The 14,082-nt window shown below is 40.7% G+C and overlaps 1 protein-coding gene across 2 annotated transcripts in view; it reads left to right on the top strand.

The window, feature by feature from the left end:
- The first annotated feature begins 390 nt into the window (after window positions 1-390).
- The window catches only part of LOC146494602 (prickle-like protein 2), a 39,349-nt gene continuing 25,657 nt past the window's right edge, over window positions 391-14,082 (top strand). The window contains exons 1-2 of one of the 2 annotated variants that reach the window (XM_085145499.1): window positions 932-5,630; window positions 5,724-12,220. The gene's annotated coding sequence lies outside the window, so the exon portion shown is untranslated. The other variant, XM_085145498.1, reaches the window with a different exon arrangement.

Here is a 14,082-nt window from a genome sequence, read left to right as displayed (position 1 = left end):
CAGTTATGATCATTGTACCCTTTTATTATATTTCAGATCATATATTATATTCATGCCGTATTTCTTTGTAAGCTACAAAAGGAGGTGATGGACTGCACATGTTTAGCGCATATATAACATGACAAGGACAAAATTCCCTATATTATTACAAAAATCAATAAATAAACTTGTAGCGATTTTCTGTCATCATCCCCACTGAGAGCAAAGTATGTCAGACAATTCTCCATGTCATTTCCATCTTCTTAAAGCAGGAGTGCATAAATACTCCTGTTATTCTTATCGGAGGCTGTGTGCCACTGTGTGATTGGCTGATAGCTGATGACTCATTTCAACAGGCTGGTGTGGGGCTGGCAAAGGAGCGGAGGGTAGGTGGTGGTGAAAAGGGGGAGCAGGAGGTGGGAGTAAAGCTTTCTCCCACTGCGTGTACGCTTATGTGCAGTGCTGTTGTACAGCGCGCCGTTTCGCACAAAAGCACACAACATAAATACTTGCAAACGGAGTCAACTTCATCTATGCACTTACTCGTTGTGTTTTCTGCTCATCTCTTCAGCCGTGGTTGCCTGTAGCCATACTTGAGGAGAGACATAGAGCCGGAAGGAGAGAGAGAGAGAGAGAGGAGGGAGAAAGAGAGAGTGAGAGAGAGAGGAGGGAGACTTGTGTTGATCAGAGAGTCTGCAGCCCCCCAGCCTTCCCTCTGTTGCTGCTACAGTACGTGTGAAAGGAAGAGGGAGAGGCAGCAGAAGCAGATCTGCTGTTTGTCTCTGAGACTCGGAGGGAAGAGCAGAGCGCTTTGAGCTGTGCAGTGCAGAGCAGAGCCAGTCAGTCTTCTGGTATGTGTCCAGTGTGAGCAACTCAGCCGAGTCCCTGCGCACTTCTGTCTGAGCTGCCTCGCACCCCAGGACTCTGAAACCAGCTACACAAACAGGTGAGTGTCAACAGCCTCATGACGAAATAATCGACTCACTAAATACTGCACTGGATGTATCCATGTGATTATCATTATTATTATTATGATTTCCACCAGTCTGCGTTTATTTTACTGTTGTGATTAAAATAATGTATGCATGTTACTATTTGAATATTGTAGTATATACAGGAATGATTTCACAAATGCCAAAAGTTCTTCTTAAGAATTGAGGTGTATCCACCTATGGTTTTGTGCGCGTCGATGTGACAGGTGGGGGTATTTTCACATATATGTTCGCGCAAACGTTAGTTTGTATGAAGGCTTATTTACCTTCTCACTGACAGGTGAGAAAGACCGCTGGGACTTGGGGAAAGCGTTGCCTCTGGAAGGAGTAAATGCATTTGATTTCATCCCTGTTTCCCCATGTGTATATCCATGTGTCCCTTCTAGAGAGAGTGGGTGGAGTGGAAACTGTTTCTGCCACTGCTCTCTCAGTGTAGTTTAGAAACAGGAGAGAAAAAACAAGATACCCCCCCACCCCCCCAAATAAAAAAAAACAACACAAGATGAAGACAGTTTCATCTCAGAAGCTGTGCTTTAGGCGGACTACAGTATTTGATGGAATGCAGATTGCGCCTCCGTTCCAGCCCGCAATTTGTCCGTGTGGACACAGTAGTTTATCAACAACTGTCGGGAATATCTGCAGGAGTTTACACTTCAGATTTATGCAGTTTTTCTTGAGCTTAGCGTGAGCCTTTCGTCTCAACTGCGCAAGAGAACGACTGCATCCATCCCTAATTATTGTAGCATTGGTAGAATGCGATCGCTGTAGTCTAAGACTATAGCAATATTCTCGCTTTAACATCTAATCTGTTACATAATAAGGTTCTCAGCATACTGGCTTGGTTTCAAAAATAGAGCTGACATCAAATCAAAGATCTCTCTAATGGGCCAGATCATGCATGCCTCTTTCCTGTGGCGTTATATGCAGCAAACAATCTGCTGTTAATTTGAAATAAGGGTTTTTTTTTTGGCTCACATGTCCACTTTTCTCCTGTGTGGAAAAAAAAGTGATGTCATAGTGTTAGTGTATCATATCAGTGCTGATTTCTTTATTTGTTTTGCCCTGATTGAGCCCAAACTTAATTATTTGTACTGTGTTGCAAAGCTGGATTCCTCTTTAGCACCTTCTCCTCCATATTGGTGTGTAACACTCGTCACTTGTACTGCATCCTGGGATGTAATTACGTGTAATGGCAGCTCATGAAGGTTTACCGCAGGGAATCAGCAGGTTGGTCTAGAATTATTTTCTCTGCTGCAGAACTTGTTGAATGGACTTTAGTTCTTTTGAAGTTTGTCTTTGAACTAAGCCTGAATCTGACCAACTTCAAGCCTGTATGATTTGCTTAAAGAGAGGACAGAGAAATACAATCCTTTGAATAAAAGCATATGGCTGAATGAGATTTCACAGAGACACATTGTCAGTGTTTAGCTGGTTTAAACCCCTGAGCCATGACCGTGATCTGGGCTGCCATTGACAGCGAAAATTCCCCTCGGTGTTTGCTGCTGTTGTTTGCCTCCAACTGTCAATCTGTCACTGCTGTGATGTTGAAAAAACAGCCCCAGTTCCCCATTGACTGTGCCACCTCCTTTTATCACCCAACCCCCAACATATATGTACCCACATCCATCCATCCATCCATGTTTCTCCCACCAGGTTTGATATTGTCTCTTCACTTTTACCGTGCGCCTCCCTCCACCCCTCTCCGCTCTGGTCGCCACAGAAACGGCTGATTCAGGAAGGGTGGGCGGGTGTCTCAGAGCTCTTGCTGCTCTGCCCCATGCGGCGCTTTCACAGTACATTTCTGCTTCTGTGCTGCTTTTATGGCCCTGATATGCTGACAGTTCAGGTGGCTCAGTCAGATGTTATACAATTGTATCAGCTACACAAAGCCTGTTTGTTCACTTCCCTCAAAGGACATGTTCAGAATTTAGACTTGCATTGCCATTCATGTTCAGTTTTTATTCTAACAATGGATCACAGGAAGCCTCTTGATTGCCTGCTGACAAATCACTAGTGGTGGCAGATTTCTTTTTTAATGGTTTGTTTGTTAAATTTGTGCAGACATTATTTGTGGTTATGAAGTGAGCGGCTGTCTTTTTATGGTCTTCTAATTAAGTGATCCATGGAGATTGCAGATCTGTTTTATGTGGCACCTGGGTCAGAATCAGAGTCACACTGTGTGTGTTTAGAGACTATACTGAGGTAATTAATAATGTAATATACCATGACTGAGGCGTTAAATAATAGATATGCTATGACCTTTCTCTTACATAAGGTTGATAAAATAGAATAAGAGTGATGGAGTGAAGGATTGCCATGAGTAGGTAGATCTGCAGACTTTTTATTTTTTGGTATGAATTACTTATTTATTTATTTAATTTACACATGTATTGCAGTTGACCTCCCACTCAAACACCAAATAAAAGATTAGCTCCTGTAATTACAGGCGTATTAAACAGAAGTGGGGTTTTTTTGTTTTGTGTTGTGGTTTTAACCATTTTTGTTGCATTTTTCCAGATAGCTCTGGTTGCCATGGTGATAATTTGTACAGTAGCTTAAAAACGCCACCCTTTGGAAAAGGCTTCCAAACAGGAAATGAAACTAGTGTTTTTACTGCAGTCAATTCCAAGCAGGACCCCATGAGTTCATCCTGCTGTGCCTGATTAAATTAAAATGGGAATTGTATTCACTTAGGAGATAATGGTGGAGAGAAGCTTCGTGAAAATCGAGCTTTTGATGCTTTTATGTTCGCTGTACAAGCATATTATTGATTACCGAGTCACAGCCTTTCTGTGGCATATCGCTGACGATGTAGCTACTGAGGGAAAAAAAAGTTATTTGCCGTTCATCTTATTTTGCTTTTCAAAATGCAAGAAGAGCACAGTGTAGCCATCAAATTTAGTCATTAATTTGTGATTTATAGCACTATTTGGTCGGGTTCTATTTTGTATTTTCTTCATTTAGAGCTACAAAATTCATGCAGGTTAAAGTGTTTTTTCCACCCTGCAGTGTTCAGCTATTACAGTCAGTGGTGACGCAGCCCGAGACTCATACAGCACACTGCAGAGCCGTCACGAGACACAGCCAGAACAAAGAGCGCACACTGTCATCTAAGAGAAGAACTCAACACAGAAGCAGCCTGTTGAGGCACCAAAGTGTGACATACAATACTGCAAGACACCATGTGCTGAGACCTAACTGACTCTTTCGGCTACCTTGTGGCACTAAAGGTCTCAGGTGGGACCTTGTTAGTTCACTGTTGAATATATTGCTCTTCCTTATTCTCATAAACATCAAAATAAATGGGCACACAGAAGTTCACAGATGAAACAGTGGTACCAGGCACTTTAATCATGTGTGTCTCCACCCTGGTTCCCCAAGCGCATAGCTACAGATTTACAAAAGCAAAAGCAAACAATCGTGGAAATATTTATTACCAAATAACTCAAATATCTTGAAAAGAAACACAAGTACAGTAAAATTGATTATTATGGGTTTTTTTGCTGTGTACAGACAAGTTTATGAATACAGTGAATTACCAAAAGAAATGTGGACCAACTTAGTCCAAGGACACCCACTACCACACATAACAGTGATGCTTCAAATGTTCCCTACAACATACAAAACCAGTGAGTGAACATGAGAAGGAAGTGAGTCCTGAATGCCTTCTGAAGGCAAAGTTTAAAAAGTTGGTTTTACTTCAAAGGTCACATGGCTTTTTAAAGTCACCACAGCCAAGACAACTTGCTTGAGTACAAACCAAACATCAGAATGGGGAAGAAAGGTGATTTAAGTGACAGAAGAACATCTGTGAACACATTTGAATGTGGCATGGTTGTAGGTGCCAGACAGGCTGGCTCAGGATTTCAAAAACTGCTGATCTGTTGAGATAATCTCTGAGTTTTAATGAGTTGCAATTCTCTGGGTGAAAATGTTTTGTTGATGCTAGACGTCAGAGGACATTGGCTAGACTGCTTCAATCTAATAGGAGGGCAACGGATTACCGCTATGGTATGCAGAAGTGCATCTATCAATGCATAATACTTCAAACATTGAACAAGATTGAGTCACAGAAGACCACACAGCATGCCACGCCTGTCAGCTAAGAACAAGAAACCCAGGCTACAGTTCACACGGGTTCACCAATGCTGGTGGACAGAAGACTAATAAAAAACACCTGAGTCTCAATTTTTGCAGCAACATTCAATGGTAGGACCAGAATCCATTTTACTTTGTATCAGTGGTTCAGGCTGGTGGTGTTGTAACGGTGTGGGAGATATTTTCTTGGCACATTGTGAGCCCCTTAGTACCAAATAAGGATTACTTAAATAGCACAGCTTACCAAAGTATTGATGCTGACTACATCTATCCTTTATGACTGCAGTGTGCCCATTTTCTGATGGCAGCTTCCAGCAGGATGAAAAAAAAACATGTTAGAAAGCATAGATCACCTCAAACTGTTTTTTCTTGATTTCAAATGACCTGCACAGTCACCAGATCTCGATCCAGGAACGCACTTTTGGGATGTTGTTGAACAGGAGATTCTCATCATGGATGTGCAACTGTATGATGCTATCATGTCATCATCACGTTAAATCTATGATGTGAAAAATTAACTCAGTTCTGAAGCCAAAAGAGGTTTCGACTTGTATGAGGAACGTTGACCAAATTCAATTCAATTCAATTCAATTCAATTCAATTCAATTCAATTTTATTTATATAGCGCCAAATCACAACAAATGTCGCCTCAAGGCGCTTCAAATGAAGTGTCTAGTAAGTCTATATGTCCGTGCAGGAAGATTATACTCCTTTGCATGAGTAGGTTGACTATTATTGGAGATTATGTATCGGAATTTCAGGAGCAGGACCACGCCTCCAAACAGGCTCCTTCCGGCTGTCATCTATATAAGTTCCCCCAGTTCTGCAAGCTGATCATTCTCGTTTACATGCCCCACCCTCCCTCCCTCCTTGTTCTCCATTCTTCAACTTCTTCACTTCTATTTAGTATATGGGGATCTGCCAGGCCCGGGAGCCGTCGCCAGTCCCCTTCGAGACCTTCCCCAAACCGCAGCTCACTTCATGTCAAAGCATTCACTTTTACCTACTAAAACGCTGTCAAACCTAAAATGAGTGTTGCTTTTTTAATTAGCTTTACTTTTACCAAGACTTATTTATTTTTTGATAGGTTTGCCACCACCTTTTTACCTGGTCTGTCTTTTTGAAAGACAGGCTGCCTGATGAGACAGGAGACTCAGTGGATGTTGATGTTCACAGAAAACATTGTGGTCTGCAGTGAGATTAGGGAATGGGTGGAACAGAGCTGGGGAAAGTGGAGGTATGCTCTGGAGAAAGGAGTAAGTCAGTAGAAGCAAGAGAGAATACATAGATGTGAAAGAGAGGCATAACACTGAAGATGCAGGAGTAGAGGAAGTGAAAATAGTTTAAACACTTGGGATCAACCATCCAAAGCATCAGACAGTGTGCAAAAGAGTTAAAGAAGCAAGTTCATGGACCAACTCCACCCTACCTGACCCACCTGATCTGTGACAGAAGGATAGCAGCAAGAGAGGAAGATGCTAAGATAGTCAAAGGAGCTTGCAAAGAAAAGCGTCTGGACTTCTTTAAGTTACTTGAAGACGTTTCACCTCTCATCCGAGAAGCTTCTTCAGTTTTAAGGTCAAATGGTGGAGAGTCCCAGATATAAACCTAGTGGGAGTATCCCCCCACAGAGGGACAAAAGGACCCCCTGATGATCCTCTAATCGCCTGAGCCAAGGTGTGAAACTGGGTGTGGGTCCCAATCAGCCAGAGTTTCGGGTGAGTTCATTGTGAAACCTGGCCCCACCTTATCATGCGAATTCCTGAGGTCAGATGGCCCAGGATGTGAGTGGGCATTAAGGCGTCTGGGAAGGGATCTCAAAACTGGATTATAGATGGCAGAGAGTTGGTGTATGCTGTACAGTGCAGCGAGGAATGCCCAGACCTCTACATTGGAGAGACCAAACAGCCACTTCACAAGCGCATGGCACAACACAGAAGAGCCACCTCCACAGGACAAGACTCAGCTGTCCATCTGCATCTTAAGGATAAAGGACACTCTTTCGAGGATGCCAATGTTCACATTTTGGACAGAGAGGACAGATGGTTTGAAAGAGGAGTGAAAGAAGCCATCTATGTCCACTGTGAGTGACCATCTTTGAACAGAGGCGGTGGTTTACGACACCAACTCTCTGCCATCTATAATCCAGTTTTGAGATCCCTTCCCAGATGCCTTAACGCCCACTCACATCCTGGGCCATCTGACCTCAGGAATTCGCATGATAAGGTGGGGCCAGGTTTCACAATGAACTCACCCGAAACTCTGGCTGATTGGGACCCACACCCAGTTTCACACCTTGGCTCAGGCGATTAGAGGATCATCAGGGGGTCCTTTTGTCCCTCTGTGGGGGATACTCCCACTAGGTTTATATCTGGGACTCTCCACCATTTGACCTTAGAACTGAAGAAGCTTCTCGGATGAGAGGTGAAACGTCTTCAAGTAACTTAAAGAAGTCCAGACGCTTTTCTTTGCAAACTCCTTTGACTACGATGACCTGGATGACTGAGAACCTTCACAGACAAGATGCTAAGATCTTCATTTGAAGTGAACAAAGGGAAACAGGGTTAGAAATTAGTATGTCAGAGGGACAGCTTAGGTTGAGCGGTTTGGAAACAAAGTTAGAGAGGCACGGCTGAGATGGTATGCGCATATGCAGAGGAGGCATAGTGAATATACCGAACAAAAGGGGAAGCTGGGAGACCACAGAGAAAGTGGGTGGGTGGGTGTAGAGAAAGAAGACGTACAGAGGGTTGGTGTGACAGAGGAGGATTCTAGGGATAGGGTGAGATTGAGATAGATGATTTGCTGTGGTGACCCATAAAGGGAGTAGCCAAATAAAGCCAAAGAAGAAGCTTAATAAAAATGTAGCAGAACCTCCAAAAGATGATCTTAGAAAAAGAAAATAGAAGCTTGGTTTCAATACCTGACTGCTAAAAGGAGAATACACAGTAAGGAAATCATGTGAATCATGTTCCTTATAATGTCTGACTTAGAGAAAAAAGTGATTTGATTTCCATGTGGAATGAAAGGTGAATATTTACCCTCAAACTAGTCGTTAATCAAGCTCCTCTTCAAGTGCACCTTCGATGATTCCCTGTGGCTGCCTGCTGTCTGATGACTAATGTTCTCCCAAGCTTCATATTACAGCACTTTAATTGGTTTGAATAAACCAATCATTAACTTGCTCATTAAAGCTTATTGTAGCGCTGAGACCGTTGTGAATTGATCAGACCAAACTTCTGTAATTGTTCCCAAAGCTTCATCGTGGTCCTGTTTGCCCTAGTTACTCAACACCAACATCCTGACTCACTGGTTCTTTAAAGATTCCTTAGCACTTAGTGTCAGTATGCTCCTGCACCAGCTTTGCTCATCTGGCCAAAGCTTCCCATCTGGACCCACTCTTCCTGCCATCTGCTCTTCTGTTTTGCTATTGGCCATTTGTGATGCTTCTAGTTCAAACAGCCCCCGCATACTTTTCCTGGACGAAAAGAAGTAAGTAGATGGAAGAAGTAAGGAACAGACAAGGAGGACAGAGAGGCAGAAAGATTTGTACAGCTTGGGGTTTAAGCTCGATTCACCACTGTGTGTTTCTTCAGTGCGGCGCCACTTTGCATCTCAGCAGTTTCCATCCAGTCAGTGTGTATCCTGCAAAATGCTGACTGGCATACAATAGGGATCACTAAGAGAACAACTCGCAGTTTGTGCTTAGTCAGAGAAAGGCTGTTTCCTTGAAATTAATAGTTACAGAGAGAATCAGGGACAAACAGAGGCTGCAGTTGTAGTGCAGGTGTATGGATTACTGCCCGGGGAGAGTGACAGCATGATGTAAATGCTGCCGCCGGTGTTACTGTTGTAGATGGTGGTGCAAGTTTGACCTGACTAACTGATGGATATGAGAAACGTTAACTCGAGGGGAATCATCTGTGGTTATGCTGTGGCCTGAGGTTTAATACTCACTCTATACTCATACTAATGGCATCATCATTGGTCTTCTGAAATAGCATTTTTATGCTTATGAAAATGCCTTTGAACACACACGGACCCATGGAGCACATTTTAACATCCAAAATATCTCAGATGGTCATAAAATGCCAGTGAAAGCATATTCAATCAGCCTGGGTGAGAAGTCTATGCACTCATGGCTCTATGATGGTAAACGACATGGATATTTAAAGTACTTCATGCTTAGCTTAAAGTTTCTTAAAGTTAATTAATTTTACAATATTTAAAAGTGAATATCGCAAATGCCACAAAATTACATCTTTATTTTAAGCACTATTTGAAGAACTAAACATGACTTATATACACAACAAATGACTTAAGTGTCTTAGAAATGTAATTTGATTGAGTTGAACAGTATAAAAATATATGTTGATATGATGTGATGAGCCAGGCCCCATATAACAGAGATATTTAGTCAAAGTCAAAGTAAACTTTATTGTCATCTCTGCTATATACAGTACAATATATAGAGAGATGAGATGATGAGGCTCCAGTTCCATTCAGTGCAAAAAACAACAATAAATATAAGAAAAGTAAGAAATAAATATATACTTGAAGACTAAGGTAAATATAAAAGGAATAAATATACACTTTAAAATTAAGGTAAAAATATCAATAACAGTCTAAATTTACAATTTACAGTTGAATGATTTACTGTGACCTTGAAGTGGTTTAAAATGATCAACGTTGCAGCTTTACAGTATGACACTGAAGTCATGTTTTAAAATATGCTGACGTTTGAACTGAGCATAAAAATTGGAAATAAAGGTGATTTAAGTGAATTTCAATGTAGACAAAAGAGAAATTATCCAATGAGCAGCAGATTTCTTGGAGAAAATATCTTTTTGATGTAAAAAGTCAGGGGAGAATGGTCAGACAGTAACTCAAATAACCACTTGTTACAACCAAGCTATGCAGAAGAGCATCTCTGAATGCACAACACATCAAACCTTAAAGCTAATTGGCTATTGCAGCAGAAGACCGTAGCCTATTTGCTATGGTCTTCTGCTGTAGTAAATTGGTTACAGCAATTTGCTGTATTTCTGACAGCTAATAACAGGAAAATGAGACTAGAGTTTGCACAGACTCACTAAAATCAGACAACAGAAGGCCACAAAGCCATTTCTTGGTCTGATGACTTTTGATTAATGATGTGAAATTCAGATGGTGGGTTCACAATTTAGCATAAACAACATAAAGGCATGGGCCCATCCTGCATTGTATTAGTGGTTTCAACTGCAACCACTACAGTGGTTCAAGTGGTGTAATAGTGGTAGGGATATTTTCTTGGCACACCTTATGTCAAATGAACGTTGTTTAAATGCCACGGCCTTCATGAGTATTCCTTTAAGATCTTCTACGGCTAATTCCAACAGAACAATGTGCCATGCCACAAAGCTCACATCATCTCAGTCTGGTTTCTTGAACATGAACAGTCACCTGATCACAGTCCAGTACAGCACCTTTCTAGGGATGTTGTGCATCAGGAGATTCATATCATGAATGTGCAGCCAACAAAACCGTGTAATCCTTTCATGTAATTATGGACCAAAATCTTTGAAGAATGTTTCCGGCACCTTGTTAAATTTGTGCCAATAAGAATTAAGGCAGTTCTGTCTAACTTGGTAATAGCAAGATGAAAGACAGATGTAAGTTAACTTTAAATATAATTTCTACATTCACAAATTGAACCTTTAAATAAATGTTAATATATAAACAGTGAATTATCTGAAATAAATAAAATTATATAAAATATTTTCATTAAATTTTTGGATCTTGATATTAATTCAGTCTCAGTTTTTTGGGGGTTTTTTTTTGCTTTTGCTTGACTTCATTTTAAATAATGCATACTAGATTTTTAAAAATGCATAGGATGCAGTTCTTGCTCCAAGGTCTTCTGGAAGGGTCTGTGCTCTTTGTCGGTACCCAAAGGCATTTTTTTTACTGATTGGCAGTTCTCACTTGATACCCAGATCGCAGAGAAAGGAGAAAAATGCATAAAAAGCAGACAGAAATCCCATCACCCAAACGCCCTCGATCTAAATCCAGAGACCTTTGCTATTCTGTGTCACCTCCCCATTCCATGAATTTCAGCTGTCGTCTTAAGAAAATATCTAAATTTAGATTTTTCCTCTTATTTTATCTTTTTCACTTTCCCATTTCTCTCCTCAAATCTCATCTCATGAACTCATATTATACCCCCTTCAACTCCAATACGATTCAGATTGTATAAAAACAGTGTGAACCATATTTCTTCTTATATTTGCATTTTCACTCTATGATTTGGGAAGTTTGGCCAATAAAGTGATCTCTTCTCTCTTCTGTTGGCTGAAGGAGGGTTTCTCAGGACGTTTAGGATACAGTTTCATTCAGACAATTTCAACCAGGAGAAGGTGATTATATTGTAGCTGAGTTTTGATTATAGTTGCCAGTTTAGGGTAGCTAAACTGTCCCAATAGTCACACCACAGCTCTGCAAGGCTGTACTTCTGGGGGTTTTTTTTAAAACAGAGATGCTATGAGATAAATCCTAATGTCAGGTAAAAGCATTTTTAGCATGTTCACAGTCCTATTCAAACACATGCATAATGCCAAGAAATTTTGACTTTCCCATGGTTGCTAGAAGTCAATAAAATTCATCCTGAGAGGAACAGGGCATGTCTGTATCAAATATCGTGGCAATCCATCCAATAGACATGTTTTATGCAGCCCAGGGGTTCATCAGAGGCATTGGGAAAGCCATTTTAGAGACTAAATGGATATCCACAAATCATGTTGTGCAGGTAAATGTAAAACTATACTGAAATCAAACACCTTTCATTTTTGTGAAGCTGCAGGATAATTACTTCACAGATCAAATCTTTGGTTTCCTACTATGAGCTCTGCATCAATGTAGACAGCTTTGACAACATGAGAACATAATGCGGGCAAAGTTGTTAGCTATTATGCCTCCCTTTGTAAAAACCACTCAAACTCAAATACTTCTGACCAACAAATCTGCTCCAAAGCTGCAGCACCTGCCTCGCATCAACCCCCTCATCAAGCAAAATAAGATCACTGTTAATCCACTTGTCTCAGCCCAACAGTGCTTTCTCTGCAGGCTCAACCATTCCCTCTGGGACTCCTGGAAGCCAAGAAGAGTATAGAAAGGTGCTCGCAGCCTACACGCTCACTTTCTTTTTCCATCTTTTTATTAACGCCTTCATTTCGGTTTTTAACTTAATGCAGTTAGTGGACAAGTGGTATTAACTTAAAATACTTAGAAGTACTTAAAAGTACTTAAAATATTACCTTATTTGAGTATTTATATTTTCTACTTGGCTATGATACATTTTTTAAGATTAAATTAAGGTTTTCTTTGCATTTTGCATATTTTTGCTTTTGCTAAAAATAATAATTACATTAAATTAAATGTTTTATTTGTTAGCAGGTGCAATAATGGTATACTAAAAATTTAAATAGAATTTCTGAAACTGTATTTCCATATTGGTAACAACAATGATTGCATCTCTGATTTGGCCATTATAATGAGAAATGAAGGATTTTGAATACTGATGACTTTTACAGAAGTAAATGTCAGAGTACCTGTAAAAAAAAAAAAACAAGCGCTTTCTATTTTTGAATCAAACTTGTGTTATTTGGTCAAAAACTAATCGTACCTCGTCATTTTGGACTTCATTCATATTTATTTACTTGCGGTCCCCCGCTAATGCCCCCAAATGCTTCTCTGACTCCTTCTGCTTGTGTTGATCCCTGATGGCAGCTGCTAATGCTGGCCCTCTCATCTGGCAGGGGAGATCACAAAGGTGGAGGAGTTACGGGAGTTATTTTGGCTGCAAAGTCCTCCAGAGCACCATCAGGGGAGATCCAGTAACGAGGAAGTAATTGAATTTGAGGTTTCGGCTAATGATTTTTCCAACAGCAGGACGCTCCCCCGTTCTCAGGGCTCGCAGCGTCATGCATGGTCTCCGCAGAGCGTTGCTCAGGCAAGCCCTAAATCATCCATTAACGACTTTAGAGAAGCTAAGTACCTCTTACTCTTTTAACAGACATGATTTAATGGCACTTGTTAATCCAACAACATACAGAGCTTTCCATTTTGCGTCGCTTTATAGGCTTCGCTGAACAGATGTTGTAGTAGATTTATTGCCTTTGGACAAGAGCAGTACTGTTAAAAGCCAATTAGACTGTAAAAATCTCAACCAGATCAGGATGTTTTATTATACCTTTGCGTTTCAATTTGTTTGTTTTCTGGCTTGGATCGCTGTGTCTGTAAGGGAGTTTGTTTAACAAGTCTGCTAATTTCTACCTTTTGCTCCACACCTATGGATTTCTAATAATCTTTTAGCAGAACAGTGAGTTTGGATAATACACTTTGTATTACTTTGCAGTTATCATTTTGACACCTCAGATTACAAGGTTACATTAATAGTCAGCTTTCACATCTGTAAGAGTATATCAGTGGCAAGATAAGTGTAGTCTTAATGTAGTCTAAGTACAAACTCTGTTAGACATCATTCTTTCACCAGACAGATTGACAGATTTAAAGCTCTTAAATCTGAAACTTGGCAACTTTGAGGCTGATTGGGCTCCATTTGTAGTTCAGTCAGGAACGGAGACTTCTCCCCTTGGACCCCTTGTCTCCTCACCTCTGTTGGTGTCATTTTTATCCTTTTTATCCTACCCTGCATAATCTCCATCTCACTTTCTGTCTTTTCTTACACCAAACCTTATTCAGTTATCTACCCTCTATTAAGGTGCGTGATATATTTATTTTTCTTTCCGTCTGGGAAGCAGCTCTTATCACAAAATGAGGTATCATAATTGTTCCTCTTTCACCCTTTGTAAGCCCAACGGTTGCTCTCTCTCACACACACGAACACGCACACTCACTATATTTGTCCCCGGTGCTATAACCGATTTAAGTCCAACGTTTTGTCACTGCCCTTCAGCTGCAGAATCCCGGCTAATGGCCACCAGGTTTTTCTCATTAGTTAATTATGTTTTGTGAT

This window comes from Neolamprologus multifasciatus, chromosome 20 (genome assembly GCF_963576455.1).
Source record: "Neolamprologus multifasciatus chromosome 20, fNeoMul1.2, whole genome shotgun sequence".
Taxonomy (NCBI): domain Eukaryota; kingdom Metazoa; phylum Chordata; class Actinopteri; order Cichliformes; family Cichlidae; genus Neolamprologus; species Neolamprologus multifasciatus.
This window is presented reverse-complemented; position numbering and strand designations above follow the sequence as displayed.